General features: G+C 42.9%; 1 long non-coding RNA gene across 1 annotated transcript in view; it reads right to left on the bottom strand.

Annotated features, from left to right (window-relative positions):
- Positions 1-15,965: 15,965 nt before the first annotated feature.
- The window catches only part of LOC146989027 (uncharacterized), a 35,158-nt gene continuing 29,623 nt past the window's right edge, over positions 15,966-21,500 (bottom strand). Inside the window, exon 3 of the long non-coding RNA XR_015035772.1 lies at positions 15,966-16,264. This is a non-coding gene — a long non-coding RNA (uncharacterized LOC146989027). The remainder of the gene's footprint in view (positions 16,265-21,500) is intronic.

Genomic DNA, 21,500 nt, shown 5'->3' with positions numbered 1-21,500 from the left:
GCTGCATTTATCTGGACACAGGTATATTTTAACCACCGGGTGTTGACAGTGTTGACTATTAGCCGGCAAATAAATTATTCAGCACTTACAAGAGGGGGGAAAAATGGGAAAAATCTCCTTTCCACAGCTTACGACAGGACAAAGCAGTGTGTAGTGACGGGAAAAAAGAGGCAGTCATTTTTTTCTTCAATTACAAAAGGCAAATATTTATTATTTATAAGTACTTGCCTTGTATGGGCTTAAATGTTATTTATGAACCTGTTGCATAGTGATTTCCAATGTAACTCATTATTTTTAGCTGGAGGGTGTTGTAAAGGAGCAAGGATATATTTAATGACACTCTGCTAGTCGGTGCAATTACACTGTAATCATTATGTAAAATGTCCTATTAATTAAACCAATTTCTGCTAGGGGAACATTCTTTTCTGCAGGGCCTGCGCCTCATCCTTCAGCCGCCTTGCTGCCTCCTGTTTTTCACCAGGCCCCTATTATGTTGTGACTTCACTGCATACATATTTATAAAAGAGATTTTCATTATCCACAAGATTTGGAACCACTCTCGGATTAATAAATAGAATATGCCACGGAGGTTTGAAAGGCAACTAGGTTTCTTTCTAATCATACAATGTTTGGGCTTTTTGATTATTGCTGCAGTGCTGCTGAGTGCATTTCAGAGTTGAGAGCTTGCCTTCTGTTTCCTGATGTGAGAAAAGCACTAAGTGTAATACTGGCTCCTGTTTAAGTAATGTTTCGTGTTTACAGGATGGGAAGTTTAATAAAAGCATTAGAGAGTGAAATACAACTGAAGAAAAGACTTATTAATGCCTATTAAAGAGTATTCAGGGGAGAAACACAGGAAATATGGCAGACATGGATGGAGCAGTGGTGTTTGGATGAATTCAAATGCAGCTTAAAATGCTGAAAGTTGTTAAGATTTAAAATGCAAGAGGCTGAGCTGAATTGCAAACTTGTCTCCCTTTAAGAAAATGTTGGTGCTAGCAATCATGGCAGGACAGAGCAGTTGACCCGTCTGGCTCTTTATCTGCTGTCCTGGCAGTCCTAACGCTGTTGTCGTGACCAGGGGTCATTGGCACTTCCAATGCTCTTCAGACACAATCTGTTTTCTTTACTTCTTGGCACAAAGGAAACGATTAAGAAAACAATTCAATAGAGAGCGAGAACACACGCACATCTACATTGCAAATGCCGGCAGTGGGATGTTTGCTATTCAGACAGCATCAGTTGGGAGAGGCCGTCTTTATAGGAGCACTTACACAAGAGGTCCACTTCTGAATACTATAGTCTACCATGATGCTGTTGATAAGAGGAGGGATGTTGATTCTGTGACTGTACTGCATTACACTGGAAGATTACTTCAGCTCGACAGATTCAATGAAGAACTCATTTTAACAAATATGATAAACAGTAATTCATTTACTAATGAGAAAATCTGCTTCATGAGATATTGAATATATAATCAGGTTTTTAAATATGTAAACTCCATCGCAAGGACAGAAATAGAGCAGTAATTTATCCCGTCCCACAAGATGTGATGATATCGTCTTCAGCAGACAAAAGAAAACTACACAACCATCAGTGAATCATATCATTCACTTCAAATCAAAGTTAAAACAAATATGTTGGTGTTACACATTTTGTTCACAAGCTGCTGCACACATTTGTCATGCAGAAATTATTTTCCGTAACAATCAGAGAGTGTAAATCTCTTTAGAGGGTCATGGGTCTGTTGAAGCCTGAACAGATGGCAATAACATCTCCCCTCATAACTGCCTTGTTGATCTTTTCCCATGCAGCTTGCCACGTGTCATGTGTCCATTCATAAAGTTGTTACAGATGACTATCTCAGCATGTGAACCGTGTTGGGCCGACGGACAAAGCCGAGAGCACAATGGCCCCGGCTCTTATCGGAGGAGAGCACTAAAGCTCCTTGCGAGAGCGTGACTAAAGTGCTGACAGTCTGAGCGGCTTAGAAAGAAGAGTTGTTAAAGTCAAGACACCTGCTGCTGCAGAGGAAGGCCGAGAGATGATGATGATGATGATGATGATGAACATGATGATGATGATGATTAAAAAAAAGAGAGCGAGAGGAGGAAAATGATGAGGTGTGGATGCAATGAAAGTGCAGAGAGGTGGGGGGGGGGGGGTGAGAGGGGGGCGATGATCGTTTTGGAGGAGAGAGTTGTGAAGTGGGAGGAGTTATTTTGGGCACCTTTGCCTCGAGAAGTAAAAGTCAATGTTACGTGACTGACAGCTGGAGCACTTCCACGGCTCGTATGGACAGGAAAGCCTCCCGGTTGAAGCATCAGTGTGAACAACTGTGTTTAAAAAAAACACCTTGGGAAAATTTAAGTTGCAATTCTGCATATGTGACGGTTTCAGGCGAGAAGTAAACTACAGGGAAAAGAAGTGCAGAGTTTTAATTAAATAGCAGAAGTCCATCCTCTCCTCTCACATACATTATGTGCAGCATAAGCATGAATTCAAACACCGCAGACATACAGATTTAACAGAGATACAGATTGTTATCGCACATGCAAGAGGTGGCACCATGATTCTTATCACAGGTATAAATTACAATATTTATACTGCACGCTTTATTTGTGTCTGACAGACGGATGGCAGCGTGGCGTTTTAATCCATTACTCTGCGGCGGGGTGTCAAATTAGGCCGCTTCATTAATACACTATACCACAAGCGAGATAGAGAGAATGAAAATGGAGGGGAAAAAAAAGAGAGCAAGGGTGGGAGGAGGGGGCAACTGTACATCAGGGAGAGATTATTATTATTCCGTCTCTCTCTCTGAGATGAGAGCAAATTATAAGAACATACACCTTCTTCATCTGTTTGGATAAGTGGGGGGCCGGCGCCTGATGGATGACTGTGTTTACAAATGAGGGTGATAATGTTAAGCAGAGGAGCAGTACATACATTTACCACCAATGAGGCTCAGGCTGGTCACACACACACACACACACACACAAACAGACACACACACACAATGAAGAGGCAGACTGATGATAAGAGTCCCTTGGCTACCGGATTAGGCAATCTTCCCAACCGGCAGCAGATTGATAGAGTCACTCTTCACAGACGCAATTGTAACGGGAGGAATAAAGTTTGGCCTGCTGGTATCATCTGTGCTTACTGCCAGCTCGGTGTGAATCTCTGAGGAAGGATGACCTGAGAGAGAGAGAGAGACCAGGCGCAGGACATTTACCATTGTTTCCTTTGTATAGTATCTGTGCAGCAGTGATGGGCCACCACCACACAGAACGAAGAGATGCACCGATCTAATGTTATGATCGGATATCAGCCAGTAGCCTATATTGACTAAATGGCGAGATCGAGTATCGAATAATGGGGCTGTTGCATGACGCCGATCTGTTCATTTAAATTCTATGTTCACGTTTAGACAGTAAACACAGAGCAGCAATGTTTTACAAAGTTAGGAAAGTAATGTTTTAGTAAAGCCTGATGCCTTCACTGTCTTCCACATGGCAGTTTATTAATTCAAGAGAGTAGATCGGTATCAGGTATCGGCTAATACGCTATAAGCCCAGGTATCAGCATTGGGATTGAAAAAGCCGGATCAGTGCATCCCTATACAGAAGACTGTCATGTCTCCCAGAAGAATGATAATATATCTATTTATTGGTTTAGAGCTGCATGACTCAGTTGACAGAAAATATATTGGTAACAACATGTGCAAAAATTCTTAAAAAGTCAAGCTTCTTCATTGTGAGTACTTTTTGTCCAGTCTTTGCTGTATAAATAGTAAAATGTAGTGATTATCTTTGAGTTTCTGATTGTTGGTTGGACAAACTTGGCTTTGGAAAATTGTGATTGGCCTTTTCTAACATTTCTTAGATCTGCCAGATTAATTAATGAAAATATTATTTTCCCTCTTGTATTCTCTTATTTCATATGAGGCATCCCCAAAGAAACAAGCAATGAAAACAGTGTACTACAGTTAAATCATACATACTGTAGGTTAGAATATATCTATGGGTAAAATAGAAATTAAAGTCCCTGATGTATTGCCTTAAATTTCCATCATTAATTACACAGCACTGTGCAGTGTTAATAGTATAAGTACTAAAAAATAAAATGTTTTCGTGTTTACTTGTGTTTGTCCTGCATTGTTTGTGCGATTACAATGTTATTTTAATTTAACTCTACAAAAGTTACCATCATATCATTTGTCTGCCATTGCGATTAACTTTAAGAATAAATCGTTATAACTTTTTCATTATTTTCTAATATCTCAAACATTTCTTTTGATGCCTGGTGTTTTGTCACTTTTCAGGGTTTCCACCACCACAGATTCACTCTATTGTACATTTTTTGACACACTGCTGAACAAATAGTGCGGATAGTTTAATCAACAGCCAGACTCTCCGGCTTGAAAATGAATGAATGGTCTGAGTCAGTCAAGAGCAATCGCTGAGCACCGAGAGGTTAAATGTCTGCATTAGAATGTGTTTGCCCCCCAAGCATGTTAAAGAGCCCTTCTTTCAGGATCCCTCATAATTTCACAGGCCCCAGCATGTCATCTTTCTCCGGGTGTCACAGGAAATAGACTGATGAATCACTTCCTGATGTCACTGCGGTGGACTGGTGACAATCAGCGAAATGATAGTGTCTGCCTGCCTACACATATCTGTAATTGATAGCCCAAACCCCCAAACACTCGCCTCTCTCCACTAGCTATGATGGAACATTGGATTGAAATCACTCCGGATGAGGTGGGGTCTGGGCCATTTGTTATTTACTTCCAGCTCGCTTCACGGCGGCGACGGCGGCAACCCCCCCACCCTACACCCCCAACCTCTCCCTAAACCCCTTACCAACACTACCACCCCCCACTCGCCCCTGCCGCCAGAATTTTTGCCACAAGAACACATTATGGTAATCAGACAGTATGTGTGTATAGGAATCAATCAACGGAAAAGCCCATCGCAAGAGTTATGACACGGCAAAGTCTGTTTGCAACTTTTGATTAATGGGGAGATCTCGCCCTGTTTTTCTGGGTGGATGTGGGAGCGGGACGACCTGCAGGGCTGCCAGGATCAACGTACAAGGATGATGGTGTCCAGTCCACTGCCCCGAACCTCTGCTGCTTAGATGTGTTTTATGGGTCGAATGTTGCACCAAATTTTGGCAAAAAAAAAAAAAAAAGGTTTTAGGGCCATGTTCTTGACAATGGATGGCTGGATGGCACAGAGGTGATGGATGCCATGTCAGATACCGCTCATCAGCATTAACGCCACCTTGGCACTGCCTCTCTCTCCCTCTCCCTCTCCCTCTCACTCTCCCCCTCTACCTGCCATCCCTGTGCCTGCCTGATTTATAAAGTTGTTATGGCAATTCACTCTAATGTTATTTCCTGCCACATAAATACATATATCTCAGGCAGGTATTATAAGGCCCGTAATGGAGGAGCATCAGGGCTGCTCTGGGGATCCTTTTAGGATATTTGGCAGGATGTTATTGGTTGCGCTGAGAGAAAAACTTACATTAGCATTAATCCTCAAGGTGCAAGATAAAAGACTGCGGGGACTGTTTTACTATCATCAGACAGGCTTTCGTTTTAGCCTCTGTGCATGTTCCTCGAGTCAAAATGAAGTTTCAAAGCACATTTTTATGTTTTGAGTATTATTTTTTTTTACCCTTTCAGTGCTAGTTTCATGGCGAAGCAATTTGACATCTGTACAGATTTATTCTCATGCATTTTCTGGGCTTTTCTTTTTTCTTTTAAAATAAAAACACATCCATGCCTGGACTCAAAACGGCCATGTTGGGATTGCTGTACATGGTCCGTTCCTTTAACCTATCTGTGCAATTGTTTGTTATGAATGAACAAATTATTACAGTTATTCACCTTAAACTGCTCCTCAAGCCTCAAGCCCACAGAGAGCCACAGTTTTGTATTTTCTACTACCCAGTTTTATCTTTACAACATGTGCAAACACAAATAATCATCCATCACCCTTTTGTAAGTTGTACAGACATTTAGGTTTTGCAAATCCAAGGGGCAAATTGTTTGTGGAATCTCCATTATGCCCTTTTCTAATGTTGTCATTAGCAATCAGCTCACTGGGAAAACAGGAGCGCGAGAGGTAGAGGAAAATCATTTGAACCTTCGGCCCCCGCCATGGATCCCCTGCCGCTGAGGGGGGTCAGGGGTGCCGGTCAGGGTGACAGCTTGGGTCAATACTCAGGAGCCGGTGGAGGATGGCGCTGTGGGGAAAGGAGGGGTGGGGGGTGGGGTGGGGGTAGTGGGTGGGTGGGGTGGGTGTCGCAGAGAGGAGGTGGAGCAGGTCGCTCTCCTACATAAGCCAGCTTTAACTTGAAGTCTGCAGAATGTCGAGGGAGACAAGTTGTGTGTGTGTCTAGAAAGGTAGAAAGAGAAAAGTATAGGGGGGGGGGTATGAGTGATAATTGCTGACGGTGCCAACTCAAGCCAGGAGCTCACAAACACACACACACACACACACACACATACACACATACAAGCTAATGAGAGGCGGAGTGTAGGTATTGAAAGGTGTGACGGCCTTGTCAGGGAGTGTCCCTTCCTGTCCTCTGCTGCCAACCTGCCCCCCCCCCCCCCAACCCCTCCCACCCTCCACCACTCAGAGGGCATGGCACACCACACAAGACTGACACCTGAAATATTGAGTTATCGATACAGTGTCTCTGTGTGACACCACGTGTGTGACAGAGTGTATGCGTCATCACACGAATGAGGGAGTTATTGATACGACGCCTGTGTAATGTAAGAGCGCTCTGCGAGTGTTTATGTGTGTCTATGACTTTTCTTTTTTCTTTTTTTTTTCTGTGCACGAGCTGTCAGTGTATGTGTGATGGAGTTATTGATACGGCGCACTTGGACTCAAACCATCCATTGATTACCACATACAACATGATGACACCTGCATGCAAGTCAGGTAAAACCGGCACGCTTCAGAAACAACGGATAGGTTTGCTGGCAGAATCCAAAGTTTTCAGCAAAGACATCCAAGGACTTTGAAGATGCATGTTCCTGAAAGTACTCCATCAGCTCATGTGTTATAACGTTATGGGGCTGCTTTTATATGTACACAATTGATGACATTTAGGTGATAACATTTGCGTGTGGGCAAAGAAAAATGGAGGAAAAGAAGAAGAAGAAAAGAAGAAAAAAAAAAGTTGCCGGTGGGTAATAGAAAAATCCAGAGGTATGATGTCAGGTATGGATGTGAGATATAAAGACATTTTTTTTACCAGGCCTATTTCAGCCAGACAGTAGGGGGCTATTTGGAATGGAGGAAAGTAATAACCTCCATTTGTTCCCCCTTGTCCCTCGGCTTATGAAAAACGCCTTTACAACTTGCTTTGCCTTAACTGGGTTTTCTGGGGGATTTTGAAGTTTGGCAACTTGTCACTCGGATTGGAGCTAGTGGAAGTATGATGTTCAGGTCATGGCTTTTCTCTGCTAGTTCAATATGTTGCTGTGTGATTGAGGCTGGGTTGGCGAAGGGGATTTGAGCTATTAATAAAACACAGAGGTGGTCCCGGGGCCAGTACATATTGCACTGCTGTTGTCAGAGAAAAAAAACCTCTTCCCTTTTTTCTTTTTTTCCTTTTCAAGACAGCAAAAAAATATCATTTAATTTGAAGCAGAAGATTTTTGAGTTAAAAAATTGAAGAAAAAAAACTGGACTTTAAGAGTAGCAGCATCTATGTTATGTGTTATTCCACATTCTGATCTGGTGCTCTCCGAGCCCCCGGGAGAGCTCGGTCAGTCGGGCTGAGCTCCCCCGCTCCCCCTGTCTCCATCACTATCAATTGTCTTTGAACAGCTCCGATCATCACCTCAATTATCCGTTGTCCTGCCCACCTGATGGGTTTTTTGCCAACTATAACTTCTCTGTGGATGGACAGGGAATAATGACAGCTGAGGCCTGAGCCTGGGTAGCAGACTGGAATACAAAGAGGGTGAGTGGATGTAGATGTGGCTGTAAAATTCGGCCTCTCTCTACCACACACACACACCTATTGACGCAAAAACACTTACAACAGACACACACAAACACGTGAAAACATGTACAGTACTGCAGCAGCACACAGACACTCGCACTGAAGAGATATCCACAGATGTTGATGCAAGCGCGCCGCACACACACAAAAGCCTATCCCACCTCCTCCTGTAGAAAAGCCATTTACTGACCGACCGCCAAGGTGTCAAGCTCTAAAGTGAATCTAAGAACGTGCTTGATGTGTTCTCTCTCTTTCTGTCTCTCTCGCTCTCTCCGAGGCTGAGAGAAACTCATTTACCCTGCAAATCCAAATACACGAGCAGAGTGGGAAAATGTATTCATACCACAGGTGATCTTATTATGGGCGCGGTAAACTGAGCAATGAGAACATCATCCACTGCAAATGACATCTAAACACATATCGACAAAGAAAAAAAAAAGTAATATCATCTGCATAATCAGAGAGAAGCAGTCAGACACCATCGTCTGGGAGAGGGAATGAATGAATCGAAAAGTTCAGCGCCGGAGCATTGTGCTATTTATGTGTGATGGTGATTCGATATAAAGTCGGTGAGGATTTTCTCTGTTGTTATGGGCACTTTAGTTGTTAGCCACGAAAAAAAATTATCCAGTGCTATACAAATAGAGTTCACGTGAAATCATGTAAGAGTCGAAGCACTGGAACTGACATATAATCACAACCCAATAAAGCATTAATGCAATTATTGCGCTATTATTTTATACTTTATTGATACAGCCAAGTGTTGACACTCAGCTGTCCATGGAGTGGATGCTCTGATGACACTTTTTGCAGCGTCATGTAAAATCCTCAACATGACTGTCAATCAACTTTAATCTCCACCTACATCAACACCTTAACCTCACCTTTACCTACTCATAAACATCTGATTAATAAGTGATTAGAATACTTTAATATAACTGTATAATGAAATAAGACTCTACGTAGAATATAGAAGTTATATAATTGTTCTAAATCAACATACAGTATCTAGAAGATGATGTTTGCTATCTTTTGATATCTGAAAAATGAAAATATTCAGAAGATTCTGCTTCTGCACGTCAACAATATCTCATCCAACCAATCCAAAAACACAAATCTGTAAAATATCAGTACATAAAATCTATTAAAAAGATTTCTATGGTCCTATATTTCCAGGTGTTTGGAGCATGCTAGCCATAACACCTGAAAAAAAACTATAGAGTCCAAGCTCTGAGACAAATCTCAGATAATTTGACAGAACAAATCCAAACGCAAAAAGAAGAGTGAATAATATCTGTGTGACCTGACCTGTGAACTGTGGTTAATACCGTAATAGCAATGTGGTATATAACATATTTGTTATATTATAACATTGTTCTGTCCTAAAGTCAAAGGAAAAGACTACCATGCACCGAAGAAATATGAACAGAAATTCTCTGTAAAATTCTGCAGGGGTTGTAGTTGGCTCATGATGGAAATTATTATTCTGCATTGTCTCAGGGCCATCCAGCCAGATAGCTACGCCATTAGCATTTTCCTCTTTGTTCCCATCTATAAACATTTTTGTTGTCCTGAAGGGTCATCTCTGTATTCTTCCATCTCTCCCTTCCTTCGTAATGAATGAGTGTAATTACCGGGCCTGATTGGTTGGAAGGTCATTGGGAATCCTGTAATTTTTCACTTATGTTAAGCTTGTGTTTGTGATGAATGTACCCAACCTTTCTGCATCCCTCCTTAGATTACTCTAGGCATAGAAATGCATCCACAAATTAAGCTGTTCATTGAACACTGCTTCTGGCTGGCCATGAGTACGTTTATACAGATAAACAAATGGAAAGAGGAGGTGCGGTGGTTTTTAATGCCTGGCCTACTGCGGAGGAAGTATATCGTATTTTTGTCTCACTTTCTTTCTGTATTTTTTTTTTTTTTTACAGCTTCCCTTGAACATACAGTACTTGACATTTTACATGCATTACAAGACTGCAGGCTAAAGTTTAAAATGTGTTTTCGTGTTTGTATTATCTCATAAAGTTGGAGAAGTTTACAGATAAAATTAATTAATTGTAGCTGTAGTATTTCTGCTGCCATGTACAAGAAGCAATGATTCAAATTCACAATGTGGTGATCAAATTGCATGTAGTTCACTTAGTATAAATGTTTTGTATATTATGAGATGATATCCATCAATTTTTCACCTCAAGTCTCGCTCAAAGATAATTACAGCTATTTGACATGAATTTAATTGGATTTGGGATTTAATTGAATTTTCAGGGATTCTGTTGTCTCCTAAAAAGCCTTCACTACTCCTTCCTTTCTTTTCAGGCTCTGATTAACAACTCCCTCTTTGGATCCTCACATCTTTCTTGTTTGCCCTTCAAAGTCTGGGAATATTATGGCCCAGACCTTAACCCACCACCTCCATCTCCCTTAGTTAATTTTCCCATTTTCTAAACTTTTCTTCCCCTCTTTGGACCTATAATCCAAGTGTTTGGTTGAGGTTTCTTTTCTGTCGGTTGAATTAGTGGCCTGTCAGAGATGGTTCTGCTGCAGGGCGCTGGCAGCTGCCCCACTCACTCCACAGCCTATCAGCCTCACACTCAGCTGTCCATGAAGGAGGGATGGAAGGACGGAGGGATCATTGGACAAAGAGAGAGAGAGAGAGATGGAGAGACAGAGAGATCAGGCTTCAGAGGGCCAAAGGATGGAGGGATGTAGTGATAGAGAAGAAAGAGGGATGGGTTCTTGATGGGAAGAGGGAGTAGAGAGGTATGGCTGAAGAATGGATGGATGGAATAGAAGAGTGCCTCCGCTCAGGGGCCCCGATGTGGCCGAAAGCCAAGCGGTGAGTCAGTGGATGGGCGCAGAGGCTATACTCTCCTTGTCTTCCTCTCTTTCTCTTTCCTTGTTTCTTTCTCTCCTCCTCTTTCTCTTACAATTGCCTTCTTGGTGGACTCCTCCTGGGCTTCTCTCTCTCTTTCTTCCCTCTCTTTTCACTCTCTCTTTTCTCCCACAATCAGCCAGCTGACAGGCAGACTGGGGCCATGATGGACGATGCCCTCTCCGAGTCCGACAACATTTTCTCTCAGTCCCCGAAGCAAGATCGGGCAGCATCAGAGGTAGGCCAGCGCTGGCCTCTTTCAGTGTTTGTGAGGTCCAATTGCTGTGTTCAGTCACCCCTCTCACGACCCCCATATCAGCTGCGCCGGGCTTGTGCAAACTGGAGCTGACCACACGGCCCTGCCTTCTCAAAATCTGCACACCGGCCATGCCACGGCGAGCGGACAACATTTAACCACACTTCAACATTCTTCTCTCTTTCTCTTTGTCACAAGGAGCAAAAGAGAAAAACTAGATTGTGAACAGAAGCAAAACTTATATAAGCAAAAGGGCACCCAGAAAATAAGATGTCCTCATTCACAATCATTCTTTCTTAATATCATTATTAATATTACATGCTTGTGTTTTCTATATTCTCCTGTTAAAAATATGTTAATTTATAGATCACCGTGAATATAAATTATTTAATTAGGTTGAATCCTTAACTTACAAACAACTGCAAAATTAATTGTTAATTTAATTATTTCCAGATCATCAATATGGTCAATGTTTTAATAAAATCAGACAACTTTATGTTAGTAAATATGAGATGTTATCCCACTACAGGGTTTCCTGCTGCTGCATGAGACGAAAAACAGCCACAACTTAATTCAATCTCATTAATTTGATAATGCTTAATCAATGAGCCAGGCTGTGTTAAAAGGTCTAGTTCAAACATTGATTACTGTCTTTCAATTCTTCCTCAACAATAAGCTGGGGGAGGAGGCAACTTATCATTATTGGCCTTAAGATGCTTTAATCTGCGTTTCCCGTGGTGAAGAAAAAAAAAAAGAAAAATTGGAGGAGGGTGCAGACTTATTATGGCTAAAATACCGAGTTTACCCCCTCCACACATACACACACACAATGTTGGTACACCTCCACCATCCCACCCGCCACCCCCTCAGACCCCCAGGCCCCCCAATCCCCAGCCTTAATCCAATTTGTTCAGTCCCCCTGTCTTCTGCTGGCACAAAATTAAAGGCCTGCTCCCACAAAAACACCTCACATTTCCAAGGTATTGGCTGCCCTGCAAGACTAGAAACTTCATTTATTCTGGCTAACTTCTCAATTATCTTCCCAGTAGTGGAGACGTGTAAAAAGTACAAAAATCAATAGGATTCCATTCCCCTCGTATTGGAAAGGGGGAAATTAATGAGATAGGACACTCTCTTAATCAGAAATAAATGTTTTAATTCAGATAATGACATAGTTTTCCCTTGCAGAAGGATGACAAATGCCGAGGTGCTGCGAGCCCCACCAAGAAGCCGTTTCAATTTTATTGTAAATATAAAAGGTATTGATCTGCGAGATGTACAAACCCTATTGCTTACAAAAGCCATTCAGGGGGACTGGGAAAACTATTAAGCGGCGGGTCAGAAATCAATAAACAACACTAAGAGGTGGCTGTGCCTGCCCTCTCTGGCAGGTCTCTGGAAAGCCAAATGGCAGAGTTAGTGACAGGCAGCTCGGTGGCGGAGCAATGTTAAGGATGATAGGGTCAGCTGGTTAATGTGGCAAGGGCCCTGACAGGTCGGCAGCCCACCTCGGAGCTGGAGGCCTGACAAGCTGCCATTTAAACAGACACTGACTCATCAGCCTGTCGCTACAGTTAGTGTTTCACTGTGGTGGGCCTCGGCTGACAGGAGCCATTCTGCTCTCTCTCTTTGACTCCATCTCTCCCTCCTTTACTCCTTTTCTCTCTATTCATATTTATCTCTTTCTCTTCTTCTGCCGTGTGCTCTTATTTGGTTTTGGTCCGCTCATGTCCTGTTATATCCTTCTTGCTCTTTTAGCCCGCAGTTATTCATCATCAGTCTCCTCCCAGGTTGCTTTGCATCCACTTAAGACCAGACCAGACCAGACCAGACCGGGCGGGCAGCAGTAGTTACATATGCATGTCTGATGTCGGAATAAACCACTGGGAGAGAACAAGCTGTTTGGATTTGGATTGCTCTGGCTTGAATGAATAAGGTCAATACACTGACAGCTGACAGTGCGCGCCTGTTTAAACACATTCATTATATCAAAACAAGCTAAGATTGGACTCCCTTTCCTCCCTTTTTCATTTTCCCTGTTTTCTTTTTTGTTGCTGTTGTTGATGTTGTCGTCTTCCCCTGAACGCAACCGAATTGACAAAAATAAAATAAATCTGTGTGGAGCATCCATTTTGAAGACCGTGACAGGGCACAGACAGCTACTCTCAGATGTTTTCTGTGTTGTTTAAATATTTACTGCTACACTATTGAGTATTTGATGTTTTAAACATAAAGAGGTGGTTGCTGTTACTGCGATGGGAATATAGACGTTTAAAGTGCATTGTATTACAAAAAATACATACAGGAGCCTGGTGGCAGAGAGGTTACAGTGGGCCTGGGGGATGGATTGGTGTTGATTTAAGAGCAGAAACGCCCCAAAAAAGTTGGGCTGTCTGAGCAGTAATTATGGGGAAAAGCAGGCAACTGACCAGTGAGCCAGGTCAGATGACTTAACCTCAGATCCATGTACTCCATTGGACTTTCGGCGGGTCAGGGCCCTTCGGCACCTCTCACATCCGCAGCCTAGAGCCACAACACGCCAACAGGATACTGTATTTTAGACTGTGACTTGTTATTTTAATAATACATATATGACATTGAATGGTTTTTAGACAAATATGAGATGGCGGGCTGATAACACACCTGAGAGAACAAGAGTACAATGAGGCCACTGGCGTTTGAATCCGAGACACGTCAGGAACATGTGCAACTGTTGAGCCACTGGGATGCCACAGCAAAGCTACCTTAACAAACATTGTAAATTGATAAATCATTGAAAGACGCAGAGGGACTGTATCTGCAGGGAGATGCTAAGCAGGCTTAGGGGGGATCAGTCTGTGAGTATTGCCATCTTCAGCAGGGGGACATCCGCTACATCCGCCAGACAGATAGATAGATAAATAAATCAAGGTGTATGCGTCTGTATACAAATGAGTGAGCCTGTAAAAGAGAGACCGAGCGGGCAGCTGGGAGTCGGATGGGAAGGTGTAAAATAGGTATAGAAGGGGATGTCAGAGAAAATCCCACGCCATCTCTCCCCCCTGCGTTGGGATGACGATGATGAGATTTAGGAAGGGTCAACGGCACCTATCAGTAGGTGAAGTGTTTAGTGGGAGTGTTTCTCCACCCCCCTCCTCTTGGAGTGTCATCCCGTGTCACTCTCATCTCCCAAGGCTGATGATGAGGAGGCTGAGGGGGGCCCAAGGTGCCGGCTCCCTCCTCGGGTGTGGGTCATTTGACCCCGCTGTGTAATTCCTGCCTAATGCCCCTCGTACGAACAAAGCCTGCATCCGTGGCACACTCAGACCCCACTTGACCCCCGCAGCCCTACACAATGCAATTGGCCGTGTCATTATATCAGGCCGGCTCTGTCCCATCTCTCCCTACATGCAATGCGGAGACTGTATAAATTGATTTCTAGCTGCTGGTGAAGCACCTTTGCATCTCTTCCACCGACGTGGGGAAAATGAGAAAAAAAATGACAAGGCAGGAAAGGTCATCTGATATCTTAGATGATATCCAAGGAAAAATGGGTCTAAACAGTCAGGGAAAAAATATTTATCTACAGCTCCATCTGAATTTCCATTTAACAGCAGCAGCAGCACCTCCGTCTGAAGAAAATGGTGTTTATCTGTAGCGGCTTTAGCAGACTGTTACTACAAACCAATGCAAATAAACATGTAACATTTTGGGAATAAATTTGAATAATATTTCACTGTGGATTTTTGTATGCATTGGCATTCAAATTACTGCATTAAATTGCGAAACTCAATTCCTTTAATATGTTTTTCTAATAGATATCCAACAAGAACCTATACTACTTTGAGAATATGGGAATATGGTGCACAAAATATGAAGGCTTTGATAATCATTAGATCGCCATCTAACGCACGTTTTCTACTTTTCTTACAACTCTCACAGGTACAAACTTAACACTACGGTGCTTGCTTTTCTTTTTGTTTTATAGCAGAACAAACTCCTCATTTTTCATGGCTCTGATGTATATGGTGACCGTGACTAGTCCATAACTCAGGCTAAAGAACACAGGCACTTTCCCCACTTTTGTTGTCTCACCAAAGAGAAGACCTTGCACGGCATGGCACGGCACAGCGTGCGGCTAGGGGAGAGAGACAATTTATGATCTGGTGACACCGGCAGAGGGGGTGATTTATAGTTTAATTTGCTGTGGTAATGGACAGAGGATAATAACATGTAAAATATTAATCAATGTGTAGCAACAGCAGACATCATTTGCTAAGCTTGTTATCCGCTGCTCTGCCCCTGACAGTGAACAATTAAACTGACATGAGGAAAACAAGGCGTTGAGTAGGCATACATGGGCCAAGCCTATAGGGCAAAGGGGAGGGGTTCAAAGTGAGGGTCGAGACCTAAAGGCAGGACGTGGGAATAATACGATTCCTGTATAGCTGTACGGATGGTGGTTGGATTAGTAGATGAGGGTAACAGTTGGTTGCTCTACAGATTGTGTGTGAAATAGAAAATTGAAATTAAAAACTAAAAATTAAGTGGTTTATAGGATGTCAGTTACAAGGTATGGTGCTATTAATAAGAGTTTTGGTATCAGTGTGCCAAGCAGGTGATGATTTTAAGGAATTTATTTAAATGGAAAAATATAAAATCATCAAAATGAAGAAATCGTTGTAAATATAGAACGCCAACAAGGCTAAATTAGTTTGCTACCGATGTAAAACAGTGTGTTCTTCAGTGGCATGAGGCAAAACAAATTGCCTAAAAGAACCACTAAGAGAACAAGCAGGCTATCTGGAATCACGTCCACCCGGTTGACCTTTTGTTTTCCGTGCCAGAGACACACACAGCTGACAAATGAGCTCTCCGAGGCGCAGAGCCCAGTGTAGCAGTGTATTTTGAGTGATGTCTACATAATTAACGTGCAGTGGTTTAGCCTCGGTGATAAAGTGTGTGTATGATTAGGGCTGTTACAGGGATTCATCTAACCTTGTTGGAGCAGTGGTGAGATAGTAATATCCCTTCTCTGCTATGGTCGGATGGGGCTGAATGATGGATTATAATCTTGCTTCGTGCTGTAACATTAGAAGAAGCCCTGCCTGGAAGAAAAAAAAAAAAAACACACAAATATTTTTATATGTTAAATACATAAAAATTTAAAGGACGGCATTGCAAACATGTGGTAGTAAAGGAAAAATATTGTGAAGCAGCAATGGATAAAAGCATGCAGAAAAATATTTGTTGACAAGATAATCAATAATTCATAAAAAAATGTAATTATGTGTTTTAAACAAATAGGTAATCAAAGACAATCAATAGCATGTTTACTAATATGCCAAAGACTGTAAATACAACACAATTATTGGATGTGCTGCCATTTCATTTGTCTTTTATTTGGAGGCATGAGGTAAAAAATTTTTTTTAAAAAGTGTTTTTATTCTGTTGTTGTTATCATTTTTTATTTATTTACTTGTATAATTTAGATTTATTTCATGTTAATTTTCCATTTAGACATAGAAATGTCAGCCACAGCACATTCACTTAAACAGGACGCAGGATTCACATTACATGGAAAGACAGCATGGAAGATTACACATCTTTCTCTTCTATTCTCTTTCCCCTTCCTCCTCTCTGTACAACAATTCCCTTTCACCTTGCTATTTCTTTTGGTGTTTCAGACCCCCCTACCCCCATGTGAAGGCTATCCGTGTGTGTGTGTGTGTGTAGATGGGGGTGGCAGACAGTCTTTGGTGTTAGATGTATGTAAGGTCATAGTGGGAGATGAGCCCTGGACCACAGGAGAGACTTAACAAGAAACCCCTCTCAAAAATTCAATTACAGCCTCAAAGAAATTAATAAATCCTTTTTTTTTCTGTTGGTTGGAACAAAAATTTGTCAACCTGTCCATTTTTCCCGCATCTCCCCCTGACCCTGGTCAATTACATTGCTTGTAAATAGTTTTTATACATGTTCAAATAATTGCTCATCCTAATGTGCAGTGATCTGTATTCGTCATGCTCCGTGGCACTGAGCCCATCACTCGACTCCGCCACCCGGAGCCATTTTGCTGCCGTGGCTGTAAGTGAAATTGAAATTGAAGTTATAATTGATATCGGGGCCCATCACCATAATGGGTTCATCATAGCGCCATCTAAAATATTAATTTTCTAATTATGGATAAATGATCAGACAAGCTGAGCCGGCGCTGGCTGCGGAGCCCCTGGGAGCTGGAGCGATGCGGATGGGAGGACAGGGCCTTGTAAAGCCCACAAATCTTCTCTAATCCTCTCCCGCACAGCGCTCCAGCTCCATTCCCCCTATAATGGATAAATAATAGTTAAGAATCAGGCTGTTAAGCTCAATTTTCTCTCTCGCGCTCTCTCTTTCTTCCTCTCCCTTTTTATGTTTGTATGGGCTGCCAGTGCATTGTTGAGTGCATTGAGTGATCCATTTTTTCCCCACATTTTCTCTCCCTGCCTCTCTCCCTGTCTTTGCAAAGCCCTCCATTCTTTAACCAAATTCTGCCACACACAGGGCTGCTGTGTCGGAGGGGGGGCCCAGCAACACAATTTAATTGCAATCACTTACCAAACCAATGAGGCTACTTAACAATACATCTATTTGCACAGTACGAACCCACACGTGTCCCGCACTCACACTCAGACTCACACATACAGAGAAAAAAAAAAAAGGCAAGACTTTCTAAAAGATATTCAACACAATAATTATAGAAGATCGGAAAATTCCACAATGATTTTCAAAATTCAATCTGATCATGTACCCACATAATCCCTATATTTATTCACAAATGCTGACTGGGTCATTAAAATTAACCTTTTCACTTGGCAGGTAGGAGGCAAGGGAAATGTCCTTTTTATGTGGTTATTTAGGGAAGGACGACACACACACACACATCCAGGAATTAAACATGCTTTGGCAGAACGTAAATTTCCGTTTTATGTGGCAATACTTTCTGCTAATTGTTTCCCTGCACCTTGATCCCATAATTAGGCCTTTACTGATTACCTAATTACCCAGCAGCAGAAGGGCAGGTTGACGGCAACATTTCAGCCATCGTTCAAAGGCTCATTATCCCTCTGAAAGTCACTCTCTCTATCTCTACCCCCCCCCACCCCACCCCACACACACACACACACATACCCCCACTCCTCTATTCCCCTCTGCCTCCTCTGCCTCCTCTCATTCCTCCTTTCCTTTTCCTCTCCTTGCATCACCTGCTCTCTCCTCTGCTCAGTGCACCGAGGGTAGCAGGGAGGAGGTATAGTATGTGGACCACAACGCTCTGCCACCCCTCTGCATTTGTCAAGCTGTCCGTTACAATGGCAAGTTTGCCACATCGCAACTGCCCCTCTGACAGCCAAGTTTATATTGCAATGGGAAGCCGCATGTTGAGGGGGAGAGTTGGGGAAGGAGGGAGGGGAGGGAGGGAGATGCAGGGGTAACAGGCATAAAGGAGGATTGGGGGGCAGGCAGAAGGGGGTGGAGAGACGGAGAAAGAGAGAGAGAGCTAAAGGGAGAATGAAAGAGGTAATTTATAGGTGGTGGGTTTGATTTGCACTGGCGCTCTTGTCTCACGGCAAGATATATGTCAGCAGCGGCTTGGAGGAGGATGGAGGAGGGGACCAGGGGAGGGGAGGATCCTGCTCAGGCTCTCCCACCGCCTCGGGCCCTCCTGGGCTTGCTCAGGTGCACAGAGCCTTTCTCATTTCACTGCACAGTGGGGCCTCCAGACATGGCACTGCAATGAGCCCCGGGGACGCCCCCTACCTCGCTGCTCACCCTGCTGTCGTTCAATCCTTTTCCCTGTGTGCCTAAGAGCTCCTCTGTCTCTATCGAACCCCTCCTCAGCCCCCCTCCCTCTCGCTCTCCCTCTCCCGGCATGGCGGGCCAGCAGACTAGGCACCGAGCACCTTTGTGTCGCCACAGCTATTTGACTCAATGCGGGACAACATGGTTAATCACTAATCCAATTTTGGGGCCCCTGTGTGCCAGCAGGGTAGGCTCTGTGCTCTTGTCACACTTCATTAGGGCCATTACAGGCTATTTTCTGCGGGTTACTGTTCTCAGTGACACATTGAACACCTAGAGGGCAGGTATAGGAAAACAGTAGAGGGAGCTAGAGAGATGTAAGGGCAGGAAGGAAAACCAAGCATAACAAAAAGAAGTCAACTTTTTGTCTTTTTAGACTGGTTTTATGTTCACTAGCTGTCAGTTATAGTAGTGTACTATAGGTAATGATTGTTGATCTCTGAGTTCGCCATTCATCAAGATATCATCTGATTATTGCATGTAATTCCATGTCGTGTAGATCACAACAATGATTTTGCTTCTTTATATACTCTACATATCTTTTAAATTTTACCCAGAAGTTCTTAAGCCTCTTCACAAAAGCTGCACAACTAAAAGATATTGGTGTATTGTGGAAAGAATGCCTTCTTCTTCTTTCCCCGTCTCCGTCTCCTCCCCATGTTGTGTGACCAGGCCGATGATCAGATGGGTATACCCCCCCGAGCTGCCGGTGCATCTGCTGTGACTATATCATAGAGTCTAATTGGCATGAAAAGAGCCACACAGAGCGCTAGCTTGCAAGCAGCCCGTCCTATTATCCCCACGGACATCTCATTTAGAGGGACTCATGCAGGGAACCCGAGCTCCGACTTGCATGGTTTAGCATCTTTGACAGGAACATGTCCTCCTGAATGCTGCTTTAGTGACGCTTATTCAGAAAGCAGTGGGGCGTGCAGAGAGAGAAGGATATATATTTACAGGGACGTGCTCACAAAGGCCTTTATGTTTGTAAGGAGGATTTTATTCCTTAGTGGTTTGTGGGTTTTTCAATAAAACAAGTTAGCGCTGAGATTGTTTTAAAGGAGATAAATATTAAAATGCTAATTTGTTAAATGTGTAGTTTTTGCATCTGGATTTTTATGTATTTGACACATTTTAGCTCTGTGAAAATACATGCATACATTTTATATGAGAAATGTAGATTGCTTAGTGTTTGATTTGTGCTGGAATGCCCTTTGACCATATTCAAAGTTTTAAGATCATGAATCTTGGTTGGTGCACAGAGGAGTTTTCAAGGATCGGTAAAATGGCTGTGTGATACTGCAGGGAAAAGTACATGTGGCTTGAAAATAGAGTGCTCCATGACAGGGGAAGCTTGCAGCAGGTTTGGAGAACACATCCATCTCATGGTGCGAGATCAATAGTAGGTAGTGGGGCTGCCGAACCATTGATCCATTTTAGACTATGCTATTAGTCCAATGTACAATTCAATATAATTCAGTGGGCATGTATAATTTAATATGATTGCAAATGTTTTTATTCAAATAAATGGTTTTTGCTTTAAAATATAAAGAATATTCTGCTTCTACTGTTAAAAATTTAGTCAGATTTTACTTTATTGTTGCAAGTGCATCATTAGCTTTGAGTTTTGTCTCTCTTAACTTGCACTTGCCTCTGTTCCTGCTTTACTGGGTTCCTATATGCCAGTTTGGCATTGTTTTCCACCAGTTTACAGATTATCTCATTTGTTTACTTTCATACCTGCAGCTGGGCCTACTATCTATGTTTTTCCTCCACTGTCTTGTCTTGTCTGACTGCTGGGCCAATTACTGTTCTGCCCTGTCTGTCTATCTGCCTTGTTGTCTGACTGCCTGTCTTCCTGGTCTTTATCCTGTCTATATCTGCCTGCCTGAAGGCCCGTCCAAGCCTCCCTCCTGAATAGGCTCACACACAGTACTTTAACACACTACCTCATTACCGCGTGTAAATAAAGACGGATGGCCGGCGATATTCCCGCAAATTTGTTTCCCATTACGCTGGGGTCAGCTGTAATTGTGGATGGCGCACAACTCCCCTGAGTGTGCGTACAGTTACATTCATATTACAGTTAATCAACAAGGGGCTAACAAATTGTCCTGTAACCCCCCCTCCCCCTTCCAACCCATGATAGGGGTGGACATTCATTCTCAGCGGGCAGCTACAGTCGCTGCAACGACGGGGAAGGCAAGAGAGAAAGAAAGAGAGACTATCTGGGTAATACCCTCATTTCTTCTCTTTCTATCGCTCTATTACTCCTGCGAGGGGCCACAGGGTCTACTTAGCCTACCCAGGCCTGAGGCGGTGGACCTATGTGTGTTGAATGTGACATGATAAATGCGAGAACTTGCACGTGTGCAATATGAACATGCAGAGCGTTTCATACGAGGCTTACAGTACTGCAATTATTTTGATGCATGTATCGAAGCGTTTGTGTGCATGTGTGTACGTGTTGCCCTCGCAATACTGTACGTGTGAGACCGTGTGCTA

The sequence above is a fragment of the Trachurus japonicus genome, chromosome 4 (genome assembly GCF_045865225.1).
Source record: "Trachurus japonicus isolate A0001 chromosome 4, Traja_1.0".
NCBI lineage: Eukaryota > Metazoa > Chordata > Actinopteri > Carangiformes > Carangidae > Trachurus > Trachurus japonicus.
Note: the sequence above shows the minus strand (reverse complement) of the source record. Positions and strands in the feature narration are given on the sequence as shown.